Source organism: Phyllobates terribilis, unplaced genomic scaffold (genome assembly GCF_046119375.1).
Source record: "Phyllobates terribilis strain yellow unplaced genomic scaffold, ASM4611937v1 Scaffold_30__1_contigs__length_15301838, whole genome shotgun sequence".
In the NCBI taxonomy this organism is placed as follows: domain Eukaryota; kingdom Metazoa; phylum Chordata; class Amphibia; order Anura; family Dendrobatidae; genus Phyllobates; species Phyllobates terribilis.
In genome coordinates, this window is record NW_027362790.1 from 9,158,509 (window position 1) to 9,172,835 (window position 14,327).

The window sequence follows — 14,327 nt, forward strand, 5'->3', positions numbered from 1 at the left end:
TTATGACACGCGCAGCCAGCGTTCCATTGCCACATTCCATCTACTGCAGGCAGGATACCTGGCTGGCTGAATGTCGCTGAGAAGCTCACAGAGACCGCCATAAGCAACAGTTTAACAGAATGCCACAGACTAATCAACCAAACTTTTTGGGTTGGGTTCTCTTTTATAGTCTGCAGGCATTAAATGAAAGAAGTCAGTGTTCCAGCAGAAGGAGACAACGTTTCAGAAAAGGCATTGTAGCAAACCAAAAAAGAAATTTTAAGCGCAGCAGAGTAACCAGCGCACATACCTGTTAGCTCAGGTGAGTTTAAAAGGCTGCTGTTGATAACAAGGGCATTTGCTAAATAGATGGTGTGTGTGCAACAATATACTGAAAGGTCAATTATATTGTGCAGCTTATCTCACCACCTGTAGTTATTTAGGTGAAAGCTCCAAAATGCTTGCCTAATATGTCTGTTTATCCAAAAGGAAGTAAAAAGGGAGAGCTAGAAAGATAGCATTGCATCACATTACATGGCAATGCAATGCACAGTTGCTGAAGTTGAACCAAAATGAGCTTGTAATCTGGCTTCTGCAACTTTGAACATGAAAAATCCAATGAGGAGAAGAAAAGCAAAGCCAAAGAGTCCATCCCAAAATCCGACAAACAAGCAAAATGAACAAAAAACATTGAATTCAATTCTTTCTGATTTTAGAAACTGCATTAAAGAAGGGGTGCACCGGTCCTGGAGATACTGCAATACCAGGTCAATGCGTGGAGTGGACAGAGCAAGCTCTTTTTCCATCTCCCTGTTCTAAAAATCCATTTAATATATGGTCCCCAGATAGGGGACGTATCAGATATTAAACTGATAAGAACAGATACTACACTTGATCTTAGCCAAAAGGCTGAGAAGCGATAACCAGAATTGGTTTCAAACTACGGAGCCACCCAAGGATCCTGAAAAGTCCATTTGTGGAGATGAGCTCCTGGACTCCCGTTAAGAAGACATGTTGTCAACCTCTAGATCCCTTACATGCCTGCACTTTTCGGCTTGCTGCTGCTGCAATCCACGCGTTTTAGATCTGCATAACTCCACCTCTTTAAACACAGCACCTTCACCCCCTGCTGTTCCCACCCGCCTCAACACCGTTGGAAGGGAGGAGAACCAATTAAGGCGGGGGGTGGGGTGGAACGAGCAGCTGTCTACCCTTAGCAGGAGGGCTCCTGATTACATACCTCTCCTGCTGCTGCTGCTGCTGGCTGTCCAGCAGCAGACTGAAGGTGGCTGCTGCTGTGCACAGGTATATAAAGGCTCAGAGCCTATTATGACACGCGCAGCCAGCGTTCCATTGCCACATTCCATCTACTGCAGGCAGGATACCTGGCTGGCTGAATGTCGCTGAGAAGCTCACAGAGACCGCCATAAGCAACAGTTTAACAGAATGCCACAGACTAATCAACCAAACTTTTTGGGTTGGGTTCTCTTTTATAGTCTGCAGGCATTAAATGAAAGAAGTCAGTGTTCCAGCAGAAGGAGACAACGTTTCAGAAAAGGCATTGTAGCAAACCAAAAAAGAAATTTTAAGCGCAGCAGAGTAACCAGCGCACATACCTGTTAGCTCAGGTGAGTTTAAAAGGCTGCTGTTGATAACAAGGGCATTTGCTAAATAGATGGTGTGTGTGCAACAATATACTGAAAGGTCAATTATATTGTGCAGCTTATCTCACCACCTGTAGTTATTTAGGTGAAAGCTCCAAAATGCTTGCCTAATATGTCTGTTTATCCAAAAGGAAGTAAAAAGGGAGAGCTAGAAAGATAGCATTGCATCACATTACATGGCAATGCAATGCACAGTTGCTGAAGTTGAACCAAAATGAGCTTGTAATCTGGCTTCTGCAACTTTGAACATGAAAAATCCAATGAGGAGAAGAAAAGCAAAGCCAAAGAGTCCATCCCAAAATCCGACAAACAAGCAAAATGAACAAAAAACATTGAATTCAATTCTTTCTGATTTTAGAAACTGCATTAAAGAAGGGGTGCACCGGTCCTGGAGATACTGCAATACCAGGTCAATGCGTGGAGTGGACAGAGCAAGCTCTTTTTCCATCTCCCTGTTCTAAAAATCCATTTAATATATGGTCCCCAGATAGGGGACGTATCAGATATTAAACTGATAAGAACAGATTTTTTTTTTTTATCGAAAGCCCGAATTCGTGTACAAAACCCGAGTGCGCTTAAAAAAGTGACAAGTGCCACAAAAAAAGTGCACTAGGATGCTGGTCTTCTTGAAACCCTCTCCAAAAGGAGAAGGGTCCCCCAAACCATTCCCCGTCCCTCCGAGCCAGAAGGCCACAGCGAGGAACAGGGACAAATAGCCACCTCCAGCCGGAGCCAGAGGCGACCCAATCTTACCCCCAGCACCTGCCCGAGTTCTCACCCGAGCAAGGCACTGGGAGCCAAAGACTGTGCTCCCCTCCCGGAAGAGGGGAGCCAACAACGCTCTCCTCCCGAAAGAGGAGAGCCAGGGGGGTTCAGAACCTGATGGCCACACACTCCCCCCCTAGACCTGCCAAGAGAGGAACCCGTAAGGGAACCGCATCCCGACAAAATCCTAGTAGGACGTGACACACGTGAATAAGTGGACACACAGTGACAAAGAAATTAAATAAATAGTGAAGGTTTCACAGTATAATACTGCCCGGACCTTCGACCGGGAATTGAAAAATTCCCCATCCTAAGGCCAGAAGGCCCGGAATAAGGGTGTGTGCGAAGAAAGAAAATTTAAAGTGCTTGTGCAAATGTGCCATAAACTCAAGTGGGGTTCCCAATCCCAGTGAGTTAAGGCACCCCAGGGTCACCACTCCTGGGGCACTTCACACTTCGGGCTTTCGATCTTCCCCGGCCCAATGGCGTCGATCCTGGGGGGCCATGCTTTCCACCAGATGACTATATTAGCCACCTGGCGTACTAACAAGCGCCTAAACCCCAGTGTGCATAATGTATCAATCTACTAGGGCGGCCAACATCCAAAACCGCCTTTTCGAAAGATACTACACTTGATCTTAGCCAAAAGGCCGAGAAGCGATAACCAGAATTGGTTTCAAACTACGGAGCCACCCAAGGATCCTGAAAAGTCCATTTGTGGAGATGAGCTCCTGGACTCCCGTTAAGAAGACATGTTGTCAACCTCTAGATCCCTTACATGCCTGCACTTTTCGGCTTGCTGCTGCTGCAATCCACGCGTTTTAGATCTGCATAACTCCACCTCTTTAAACACAGCACCTTCACCCCCTGCTGTTCCCACCCGCCTCAACACCGTTGGAAGGGAGGAGAACCAATTAAGGCGGGGGGTGGGGTGGAACGAGCAGCTGTCTACCCTTAGCAGGAGGGCTCCTGATTACATACCTCTCCTGCTGCTGCTGCTGCTGGCTGTCCAGCAGCAGACTGAAGGTGGCTGCTGCTGTGCACAGGTATATAAAGGCTCAGAGCCTATTATGACACGCGCAGCCAGCGTTCCATTGCCACATTCCATCTACTGCAGGCAGGATACCTGGCTGGCTGAATGTCGCTGAGAAGCTCACAGAGACCGCCATAAGCAACAGTTTAACAGAATGCCACAGACTAATCAACCAAACTTTTTGGGTTGGGTTCTCTTTTATAGTCTGCAGGCATTAAATGAAAGAAGTCAGTGTTCCAGCAGAAGGAGACAACGTTTCAGAAAAGGCATTGTAGCAAACCAAAAAAGAAATTTTAAGCGCAGCAGAGTAACCAGCGCACATACCTGTTAGCTCAGGTGAGTTTAAAAGGCTGCTGTTGATAACAAGGGCATTTGCTAAATAGATGGTGTGTGTGCAACAATATACTGAAAGGTCAATTATATTGTGCAGCTTATCTCACCACCTGTAGTTATTTAGGTGAAAGCTCCAAAATGCTTGCCTAATATGTCTGTTTATCCAAAAGGAAGTAAAAAGGGAGAGCTAGAAAGATAGCATTGCATCACATTACATGGCAATGCAATGCACAGTTGCTGAAGTTGAACCAAAATGAGCTTGTAATCTGGCTTCTGCAACTTTGAACATGAAAAATCCAATGAGGAGAAGAAAAGCAAAGCCAAAGAGTCCATCCCAAAATCCGACAAACAAGCAAAATGAACAAAAAACATTGAATTCAATTCTTTCTGATTTTGCATTAAAGAAGGGGTGCACCGGTCCTGGAGATACTGCAATACCAGGTCAATGCGTGGAGTGGACAGAGCAAGCTCTTTTTCCATCTCCCTGTTCTAAAAATCCATTTAATATATGGTCCCCAGATAGGGGACGTATCAGATATTAAACTGATAAGAACAGATACTACACTTGATCTTAGCCAAAAGGCCGAGAAGCGATAACCAGAATTGGTTTCAAACTACGGAGCCACCCAAGGATCCTGAAAAGTCCATTTGTGGAGATGAGCTCCTGGACTCCCGTTAAGAAGACATGTTGTCAACCTCTAGATCCCTTACATGCCTGCACTTTTCGGCTTGCTGCTGCTGCAATCCACGCGTTTTAGATCTGCATAACTCCACCTCTTTAAACACAGCACCTTCACCCCCTGCTGTTCCCACCCGCCTCAACACCGTTGGAAGGGAGGAGAACCAATTAAGGCGGGGGGTGGGGTGGAACGAGCAGCTGTCTACCCTTAGCAGGAGGGCTCCTGATTACATACCTCTCCTGCTGCTGCTGCTGGCTGTCCAGCAGCAGACTGAAGGTGGCTGCTGCTGTGCACAGGTATATAAAGGCTCAGAGCCTATTATGACACGCGCAGCCAGCGTTCCATTGCCACATTCCATCTACTGCAGGCAGGATACCTGGCTGGCTGAATGTCGCTGAGAAGCTCACAGAGACCGCCATAAGCAACAGTTTAACAGAATGCCACAGACTAATCAACCAAACTTTTTGGGTTGGGTTCTCTTTTATAGTCTGCAGGCATTAAATGAAAGAAGTCAGTGTTCCAGCAGAAGGAGACAACGTTTCAGAAAAGGCATTGTAGCAAACCAAAAAAGAAATTTTAAGCGCAGCAGAGTAACCAGCGCACATACCTGTTAGCTCAGGTGAGTTTAAAAGGCTGCTGTTGATAACAAGGGCATTTGCTAAATAGATGGTGTGTGTGCAACAATATACTGAAAGGTCAATTATATTGTGCAGCTTATCTCACCACCTGTAGTTATTTAGGTGAAAGCTCCAAAATGCTTGCCTAATATGTCTGTTTATCCAAAAGGAAGTAAAAAGGGAGAGCTAGAAAGATAGCATTGCATCACATTACATGGCAATGCAATGCACAGTTGCTGAAGTTGAACCAAAATGAGCTTGTAATCTGGCTTCTGCAACTTTGAACATGAAAAATCCAATGAGGAGAAGAAAAGCAAAGCCAAAGAGTCCATCCCAAAATCCGACAAACAAGCAAAATGAACAAAAAACATTGAATTCAATTCTTTCTGATTTTAGAAACTGCATTAAAGAAGGGGTGCACCGGTCCTGGAGATACTGCAATACCAGGTCAATGCGTGGAGTGGACAGAGCAAGCTCTTTTTCCATCTCCCTGTTCTAAAAATCCATTTAATATATGGTCCCCAGATAGGGGACGTATCAGATATTAAACTGATAAGAACAGATACTACACTTGATCTTAGCCAAAAGGCCGAGAAGCGATAACCAGAATTGGTTTCAAACTACGGAGCCACCCAAGGATCCTGAAAAGTCCATTTGTGGAGATGAGCTCCTGGACTCCCGTTAAGAAGACATGTTGTCAACCTCTAGATCCCTTACATGCCTGCACTTTTCGGCTTGCTGCTGCTGCAATCCACGCGTTTTAGATCTGCATAACTCCACCTCTTTAAACACAGCACCTTCACCCCCTGCTGTTCCCACCCGCCTCAACACCGTTGGAAGGGAGGAGAACCAATTAAGGCGGGGGGTGGGGTGGAACGAGCAGCTGTCTACCCTTAGCAGGAGGGCTCCTGATTACATACCTCTCCTGCTGCTGCTGCTGCTGGCTGTCCAGCAGCAGACTGAAGGTGGCTGCTGCTGTGCACAGGTATATAAAGGCTCAGAGCCTATTATGACACGCGCAGCCAGCGTTCCATTGCCACATTCCATCTACTGCAGGCAGGATACCTGGCTGGCTGAATGTCGCTGAGAAGCTCACAGAGACCGCCATAAGCAACAGTTTAACAGAATGCCACAGACTAATCAACCAAACTTTTTGGGTTGGGTTCTCTTTTATAGTCTGCAGGCATTAAATGAAAGAAGTCAGTGTTCCAGCAGAAGGAGACAACGTTTCAGAAAAGGCATTGTAGCAAACCAAAAAAGAAATTTTAAGCGCAGCAGAGTAACCAGCGCACATACCTGTTAGCTCAGGTGAGTTTAAAAGACTGCTGTTGATAACAAGGGCATTTGCTAAATAGATGGTGTGTGTGCAACAATATACTGAAAGGTCAATTATATTGTGCAGCTTATCTCACCACCTGTAGTTATTTAGGTGAAAGCTCCAAAATGCTTGCCTAATATGTCTGTTTATCCAAAAGGAAGTAAAAAGGGAGAGCTAGAAAGATAGCATTGCATCACATTACATGGCAATGCAATGCACAGTTGCTGAAGTTGAACCAAAATGAGCTTGTAATCTGGCTTCTGCAACTTTGAACATGAAAAATCCAATGAGGAGAAGAAAAGCAAAGCCAAAGAGTCCATCCCAAAATCCGACAAACAAGCAAAATGAACAAAAAACATTGAATTCAATTCTTTCTGATTTTAGAAACTGCATTAAAGAAGGGGTGCACCGGTCCTGGAGATACTGCAATACCAGGTCAATGCGTGGAGTGGACAGAGCAAGCTCTTTTTCCATCTCCCTGTTCTAAAAATCCATTTAATATATGGTCCCCAGATAGGGGACGTATCAGATATTAAACTGATAAGAACAGATACTACACTTGATCTTAGCCAAAAGGCCGAGAAGCGATAACCAGAATTGGTTTCAAACTACGGAGCCACCCAAGGATCCTGAAAAGTCCATTTGTGGAGATGAGCTTCTGGACTCCCGTTAAGAAGACATGTTGTCAACCTCTAGATCCCTTACATGCCTGCACTTTTCGGCTTGCTGCTGCTGCAATCCACGCGTTTTAGATCTGCATAACTCCACCTCTTTAAACACAGCACCTTCACCCCCTGCTGTTCCCACCCGCCTCAACACCGTTGGAAGGGAGGAGAACCAATTAAGGCGGGGGGTGGGGTGGAACGAGCAGCTGTCTACCCTTAGCAGGAGGGCTCCTGATTACATACCTCTCCTGCTGCTGCTGCTGCTGGCTGTCCAGCAGCAGACTGAAGGTGGCTGCTGCTGTGCACAGGTATATAAAGGCTCAGAGCCTATTATGACACGCGCAGCCAGCGTTCCATTGCCACATTCCATCTACTGCAGGCAGGATACCTGGCTGGCTGAATGTCGCTGAGAAGCTCACAGAGACCGCCATAAGCAACAGTTTAACAGAATGCCACAGACTAATCAACCAAACTTTTTGGGTTGGGTTCTCTTTTATAGTCTGCAGGCATTAAATGAAAGAAGTCAGTGTTCCAGCAGAAGGAGACAACGTTTCAGAAAAGGCATTGTAGCAAACCAAAAAAGAAATTTTAAGCGCAGCAGAGTAACCAGCGCACATACCTGTTAGCTCAGGTGAGTTTAAAAGGCTGCTGTTGATAACAAGGGCATTTGCTAAATAGATGGTGTGTGTGCAACAATATACTGAAAGGTCAATTATATTGTGCAGCTTATCTCACCACCTGTAGTTATTTAGGTAAAAGCTCCAAAATGCTTGCCTAATATGTCTGTTTATCCAAAAGGAAGTAAAAAGGGAGAGCTAGAAAGATAGCATTGCATCACATTACATGGCAATGCAATGCACAGTTGCTGAAGTTGAACCAAAATGAGCTTGTAATCTGGCTTCTGCAACTTTGAACATGAAAAATCCAATGAGGAGAAGAAAAGCAAAGCCAAAGAGTCCATCCCAAAATCCGACAAACAAGCAAAATGAACAAAAAACATTGAATTCAATTCTTTCTGATTTTAGAAACTGCATTAAAGAAGGGGTGCACCGGTCCTGGAGATACTGCAATACCAGGTCAATGCGTGGAGTGGACAGAGCAAGCTCTTTTTCCATCTCCCTGTTCTAAAAATCCATTTAATATATGGTCCCCAGATAGGGGACGTATCAGATATTAAACTGATAAGAACAGATACTACACTTGATCTTAGCCAAAAGGCCGAGAAGCGATAACCAGAATTGGTTTCAAACTACGGAGCCACCCAAGGATCCTGAAAAGTCCATTTGTGGAGATGAGCTCCTGGACTCCCGTTAAGAAGACATGTTGTCAACCTCTAGATCCCTTACATTCCTGCACTTTTCGGCTTGCTGCTGCTGCAATCCACGCGTTTTAGATCTGCATAACTCCACCTCTTTAAACACAGCACCTTCACCCCCTGCTGTTCCCACCCGCCTCAACACCGTTGGAAGGGAGGAGAACCAATTAAGGCGGGGGGTGGGGTGGAACGAGCAGCTGTCTACCCTTAGCAGGAGGGCTCCTGATTACATACCTCTCCTGCTGCTGCTGCTGCTGGCTGTCCAGCAGCAGACTGAAGGTGGCTGCTGCTGTGCACAGGTATATAAAGGCTCAGAGCCTATTATGACATGCGCAGCCAGCGTTCCATTGCCACATTCCATCTACTGCAGGCAGGATACCTGGCTGGCTGAATGTCGCTGAGAAGCTCACAGAGACCGCCATAAGCAACAGTTTAACAGAATGCCACAGACCAATCAACCAAACTTTTTGGGTTGGGTTCTCTTTTATAGTCTGCAGGCATTAAATGAAAGAAGTCAGTGTTCCAGCAGAAGGAGACAACGTTTCAGAAAAGGCATTGTAGCAAACCAAAAAAGAAATTTTAAGCGCAGCAAAGTAACCAGCGCACATACCTGTTAGCTCAGGTGAGTTTAAAAGGCTGCTGTTGATAACAAGGGCATTTGCTAAATAGATGGTGTGTGTGCAACAATATACTGAAAGGTCAATTATATTGTGCAGCTTATCTCACCACCTGTAGTTATTTAGGTGAAAGCTCCAAAATGCTTGCCTAATATGTCTGTTTATCCAAAAGGAAGTAAAAAGGGAGAGCTAGAAAGATAGCATTGCATCACATTACATGGCAATGCAATGCACAGTTGCTGAAGTTGAACCAAAATGAGCTTGTAATCTGGCTTCTGCAACTTTGAACATGAAAAATCCAATGAGGAGAAGAAAAGCAAAGCCAAAGAGTCCATCCCAAAATCCGACAAACAAGCAAAATGAACAAAAAACATTGAATTCAATTCTTTCTGATTTTAGAAACTGCATTAAAGAAGGGGTGCACCGGTCCTGGAGATACTGCAATACCAGGTCAATGCGTGGAGTGGACAGAGCAAGCTCTTTTTCCATCTCCCTGTTCTAAAAATCCATTTAATATATGGTCCCCAGATAGGGGACGTATCAGATATTAAACTGATAAGAACAGATACTACACTTGATCTTAGCCAAAAGGCCGAGAAGCGATAACCAGAATTGGTTTCAAACTACGGAGCCACCCAAGGATCCTGAAAAGTCCATTTGTGGAGATGAGCTCCTGGACTCCCGTTAAGAAGACATGTTGTCAACCTCTAGATCCCTTACATGCCTGCACTTTTCGGCTTGCTGCTGCTGCAATCCACGCGTTTTAGATCTGCATAACTCCACCTCTTTAAACACAGCACCTTCACCCCCTGCTGTTCCCACCCGCCTCAACACCGTTGGAAGGGAGGAGAACCAATTAAGGCGGGGGGTGGGGTGAAACGAGCAGCTGTCTACCCTTAGCAGGAGGGCTCCTGATTACATACCTCTCCTGCTGCTGCTGCTGCTGGCTGTCCAGCAGCAGACTGAAGGTGGCTGCTGCTGTGCACAGGTATATAAAGGCTCAGAGCCTATTATGACACGCGCAGCCAGCGTTCCATTGCCACATTCCATCTACTGCAGGCAGGATACCTGGCTGGCTGAATGTCGCTGAGAAGCTCACAGAGACCGCCATAAGCAACAGTTTAACAGAATGCCACAGACTAATCAACCAAACTTTTTGGGTTGGGTTCTCTTTTATAGTCTGCAGGCATTAAATGAAAGAAGTCAGTGTTCCAGCAGAAGGAGACAACGTTTCAGAAAAGGCATTGTAGCAAACCAAAAAAGAAATTTTAAGCGCAGCAGAGTAACCAGCGCACATACCTGTTAGCTCAGGTGAGTTTAAAAGGCTGCTGTTGATAACAAGGGCATTTGCTAAATAGATGGTGTGTGTGCAACAATATACTGAAAGGTCAATTATATTGTGCAGCTTATCTCACCACCTGTAGTTATTTAGGTGAAAGCTCCAAAATGCTTGCCTAATATGTCTGTTTATCCAAAAGGAAGTAAAAAGGGAGAGCTAGAAAGATAGCATTGCATCACATTACATGGCAATGCAATGCACAGTTGCTGAAGTTGAACCAAAATGAGCTTGTAATCTGGCTTCTGCAACTTTGAACATGAAAAATCCAATGAGGAGAAGAAAAGCAAAGCCAAAGAGTCCATCCCAAAATCCGACAAACAAGCAAAATGAACAAAAAACATTGAATTCAATTCTTTCTGATTTTAGAAACTGCATTAAAGAAGGGGTGCACCGGTCCTGGAGATACTGCAATACCAGGTCAATGCGTGGAGTGGACAGAGCAAGCTCTTTTTCCATCTCCCTGTTCTAAAAATCCATTTAATATATGGTCCCCAGATAGGGGACGTATCAGATATTAAACTGATAAGAACAGATACTACACTTGATCTTAGCCAAAAGGCCGAGAAGCGATAACCAGAATTGGTTTCAAACTACGGAGCCACCCAAGGATCCTGAAAAGTCCATTTGTGGAGATGAGCTCCTGGACTCCCGTTAAGAAGACATGTTGTCAACCTCTAGATCCCTTACATGCCTGCACTTTTCGGCTTGCTGCTGCTGCAATCCACGCGTTTTAGATCTGCATAACTCCACCTCTTTAAACACAGCACCTTCACCCCCTGCTGTTCCCACCCGCCTCAACACCGTTGGAAGGGAGGAGAACCAATTAAGGCGGGGGGTGGGGTGGAACGAGCAGCTGTCTACCCTTAGCAGGAGGGCTCCTGATTACATACCTCTCCTGCTGCTGCTGCTGCTGGCTGTCCAGCAGCAGACTGAAGGTGGCTGCTGCTGTGCACAGGTATATAAAGGCTCAGAGCCTATTATGACACGCGCAGCCAGCGTTCCATTGCCACATTCCATCTACTGCAGGCAGGATACCTGGCTGGCTGAATGTCGCTGAGAAGCTCACAGAGACCGCCATAAGCAACAGTTTAACAGAATGCCACAGACTAATCAACCAAACTTTTTGGGTTGGGTTCTCTTTTATAGTCTGCAGGCATTAAATGAAAGAAGTCAGTGTTCCAGCAGAAGGAGACAACGTTTCAGAAAAGGCATTGTAGCAAACCAAAAAAGAAATTTTAAGCGCAGCAGAGTAACCAGCGCACATACCTGTTAGCTCAGGTGAGTTTAAAAGGCTGCTGTTGATAACAAGGGCATTTGCTAAATAGATGGTGTGTGTGCAACAATATACTGAAAGGTCAATTATATTGTGCAGCTTATCTCACCACCTGTAGTTATTTAGGTGAAAGCTCCAAAATGCTTGCCTAATATGTCTGTTTATCCAAAAGGAAGTAAAAAGGGAGAGCTAGAAAGATAGCATTGCATCACATTACATGGCAATGCAATGCACAGTTGCTGAAGTTGAACCAAAATGAGCTTGTAATCTGGCTTCTGCAACTTTGAACATGAAAAATCCAATGAGGAGAAGAAAAGCAAAGCCAAAGAGTCCATCCCAAAATCCGACAAACAAGCAAAATGAACAAAAAACATTGAATTCAATTCTTTCTGATTTTAGAAACTGCATTAAAGAAGGGGTGCACCGGTCCTGGAGATACTGCAATACCAGGTCAATGCGTGGAGTGGACAGAGCAAGCTCTTTTTCCATCTCCCTGTTCTAAAAATCCATTTAATATATGGTCCCCAGATAGGGGACGTATCAGATATTAAACTGATAAGAACAGATACTACACTTGATCTTAGCCAAAAGGCCGAGAAGCGATAACCAGAATTGGTTTCAAACTACGGAGCCACCCAAGGATCCTGAAAAGTCCATTTGTGGAGATGAGCTCCTGGACTCCCGTTAAGAAGACATGTTGTCAACCTCTAGATCCCTTACATGCATGCACTTTTCGGCTTGCTGCTGCTGCAATCCACGCGTTTTAGATCTGCATAACTCCACCTCTTTAAACACAGCACCTTCACCCCCTGCTGTTCCCACCCGCCTCAACACCGTTGGAAGGGAGGAGAACCAATTAAGGCGGGGGGTGGGGTGGAACGAGCAGCTGTCTACCCTTAGCAGGAGGGCTCCTGATTACATACCTCTCCTGCTGCTGCTGCTGCTGGCTGTCCAGCAGCAGACTGAAGGTGGCTGCTGCTGTGCACAGGTATATAAAGGCTCAGAGCCTATTATGACACGCGCAGCCAGCGTTCCATTGCCACATTCCATCTACTGCAGGCAGGATACCTGGCTGGCTGAATGTCGCTGAGAAGCTCACAGAGACCGCCATAAGCAACAGTTTAACAGAATGCCACAGACCAATCAACCAAACTTTTTGGGTTGGGTTCTCTTTTATAGTCTGCAGGCATTAAATGAAAGAAGTCAGTGTTCCAGCAGAAGGAGACAACGTTTCAGAAAAGGCATTGTAGCAAACCAAAAAAGAAATTTTAAGCGCAGCAGAGTAACCAGCGCACATGCCTGTTAGCTCAGGTGAGTTTAAAAGGCTGCTGTTGATAACAAGGGCATTTGCTAAATAGATGGTGTGTGTGCAACAATATACTGAAAGGTCAATTATATTGTGCAGCTTATCTCACCACCTGTAGTTATTTAGGTGAAAGCTCCAAAATGCTTGCCTAATATGTCTGTTTATCCAAAAGGAAGTAAAAAGGGAGAGCTAGAAAGATAGCATTGCATCACATTACATGGCAATGCAATGCACAGTTGCTGAAGTTGAACCAAAATGAGCTTGTAATCTGGCTTCTGCAACTTTGAACATGAAAAATCCAATGAGGAGAAGAAAAGCAAAGCCAAAGAGTCCATCCCAAAATCCGACAAACAAGCAAAATGAACAAAAAACATTGAATTCAATTCTTTCTGATTTTAGAAACTGCATTAAAGAAGGGGTGCACCGGTCCTGGAGATACTGCAATACCAGGTCAATGCGTGGAGTGGACAGAGCAAGCTTTTTTTCCATCTCCCTGTTCTAAAAATCCATTTAATATATGGTCCCCAGATAGGGGACGTATCAGATATTAAACTGATAAGAACAGATACTACACTTGATCTTAGCCAAAAGGCCGAGAAGCGATAACCAGAATTGGTTTCAAACTACGGAGCCACCCAAGGATCCTGAAAAGTCCATTTGTGGAGATGAGCTCCTGGACTCCCGTTAAGAAGACATCTTGTCAACCTCTAGATCCCTTACATGCCTGCACTTTTCGGCTTGCTGCTGCTGCAATCCACGCGTTTTAGATCTGCATAACTCCACCTCTTTAAACACAGCACCTTCACCCCCTGCTGTTCCCACCCGCCTCAACACCGTTGGAAGGGAGGAGAACCAATTAAGGCGGGGGGTGGGGTGGAACGAGCAGCTGTCTACCCTTAGCAGGAGGGCTCCTGATTACATACCTCTCCTGCTGCTGCTGCTGCTGGCTGTCCAGCAGCAGACTAAAGGTGGCTGCTGCTGTGCACAGGTATATAAAGGCTCAGAGCCTATTATGACACGCGCAGCCAGCGTTCCATTGCCACATTCCATCTACTGCAGGCAGGATACCTGGCTGGCTGAATGTCGCTGAGAAGCTCACAGAGACCGCCATAAGCAACAGTTTAACAGAATGCCACAGACTAATCAACCAAACTTTTTGGGTTGGGTTCTCTTTTATAGTCTGCAGGCATTAAATGAAAGAAGTCAGTGTTCCAGCAGAAGGAGACAACGTTTCAGAAAAGGCATTGTAGCAAACCAAAAAAGAAATTTTAAGCGCAGCAGAGTAACCAGCGCACATACCTGTTAGCTCAGGTGAGTTTAAAAGGCTGCTGTTGATAACAAGGGCATTTGCTAAATAGATGGTGTGTGTGCAACAATATACTGAAAGGTCAATTATATTGTGCAGCTTATCTCACCACCTGTA

General features: G+C 45.3%; 10 non-coding genes and 1 pseudogene across 10 annotated transcripts; all 11 read right to left on the bottom strand.

Moving 5' to 3' along the window:
* Positions 1-709: 709 nt before the first annotated feature.
* On the bottom strand, positions 710-900 carry LOC141179427 (U2 spliceosomal RNA). The gene has a single exon (XR_012255443.1). It is a non-coding gene; the product is annotated as a U2 spliceosomal RNA (small nuclear RNA).
* A 1,115-nt stretch (positions 901-2,015) lies between these two features.
* LOC141179762 (U2 spliceosomal RNA) lies at positions 2,016-2,199 on the bottom strand. Its single transcript, XR_012255736.1, has one exon. It is a non-coding gene; the product is annotated as a U2 spliceosomal RNA (small nuclear RNA).
* A 779-nt stretch (positions 2,200-2,978) lies between these two features.
* Positions 2,979-3,070, bottom strand: LOC141180067 (U2 spliceosomal RNA; annotated as a pseudogene).
* A 1,108-nt stretch (positions 3,071-4,178) lies between these two features.
* Positions 4,179-4,369, bottom strand: LOC141179139 (U2 spliceosomal RNA). Its single transcript, XR_012255181.1, has one exon. It is a non-coding gene; the product is annotated as a U2 spliceosomal RNA (small nuclear RNA).
* A 1,112-nt stretch (positions 4,370-5,481) lies between these two features.
* On the bottom strand, positions 5,482-5,672 carry LOC141179151 (U2 spliceosomal RNA). Its single transcript, XR_012255192.1, has one exon. It is a non-coding gene; the product is annotated as a U2 spliceosomal RNA (small nuclear RNA).
* Positions 5,673-6,787: 1,115 nt separating this feature from the next.
* On the bottom strand, positions 6,788-6,978 carry LOC141179163 (U2 spliceosomal RNA). The gene has a single exon (XR_012255203.1). It is a non-coding gene; the product is annotated as a U2 spliceosomal RNA (small nuclear RNA).
* Positions 6,979-8,093: 1,115 nt separating this feature from the next.
* Positions 8,094-8,284, bottom strand: LOC141179175 (U2 spliceosomal RNA). The gene has a single exon (XR_012255214.1). It is a non-coding gene; the product is annotated as a U2 spliceosomal RNA (small nuclear RNA).
* A 1,115-nt stretch (positions 8,285-9,399) lies between these two features.
* Positions 9,400-9,590, bottom strand: LOC141179187 (U2 spliceosomal RNA). The gene has a single exon (XR_012255225.1). It is a non-coding gene; the product is annotated as a U2 spliceosomal RNA (small nuclear RNA).
* Positions 9,591-10,705: 1,115 nt separating this feature from the next.
* On the bottom strand, positions 10,706-10,896 carry LOC141179199 (U2 spliceosomal RNA). The gene has a single exon (XR_012255236.1). It is a non-coding gene; the product is annotated as a U2 spliceosomal RNA (small nuclear RNA).
* A 1,115-nt stretch (positions 10,897-12,011) lies between these two features.
* LOC141179211 (U2 spliceosomal RNA) lies at positions 12,012-12,202 on the bottom strand. Its single transcript, XR_012255247.1, has one exon. It is a non-coding gene; the product is annotated as a U2 spliceosomal RNA (small nuclear RNA).
* Positions 12,203-13,317: 1,115 nt separating this feature from the next.
* Positions 13,318-13,508, bottom strand: LOC141179543 (U2 spliceosomal RNA). Its single transcript, XR_012255549.1, has one exon. It is a non-coding gene; the product is annotated as a U2 spliceosomal RNA (small nuclear RNA).
* Positions 13,509-14,327: the final 819 nt, after the last annotated feature.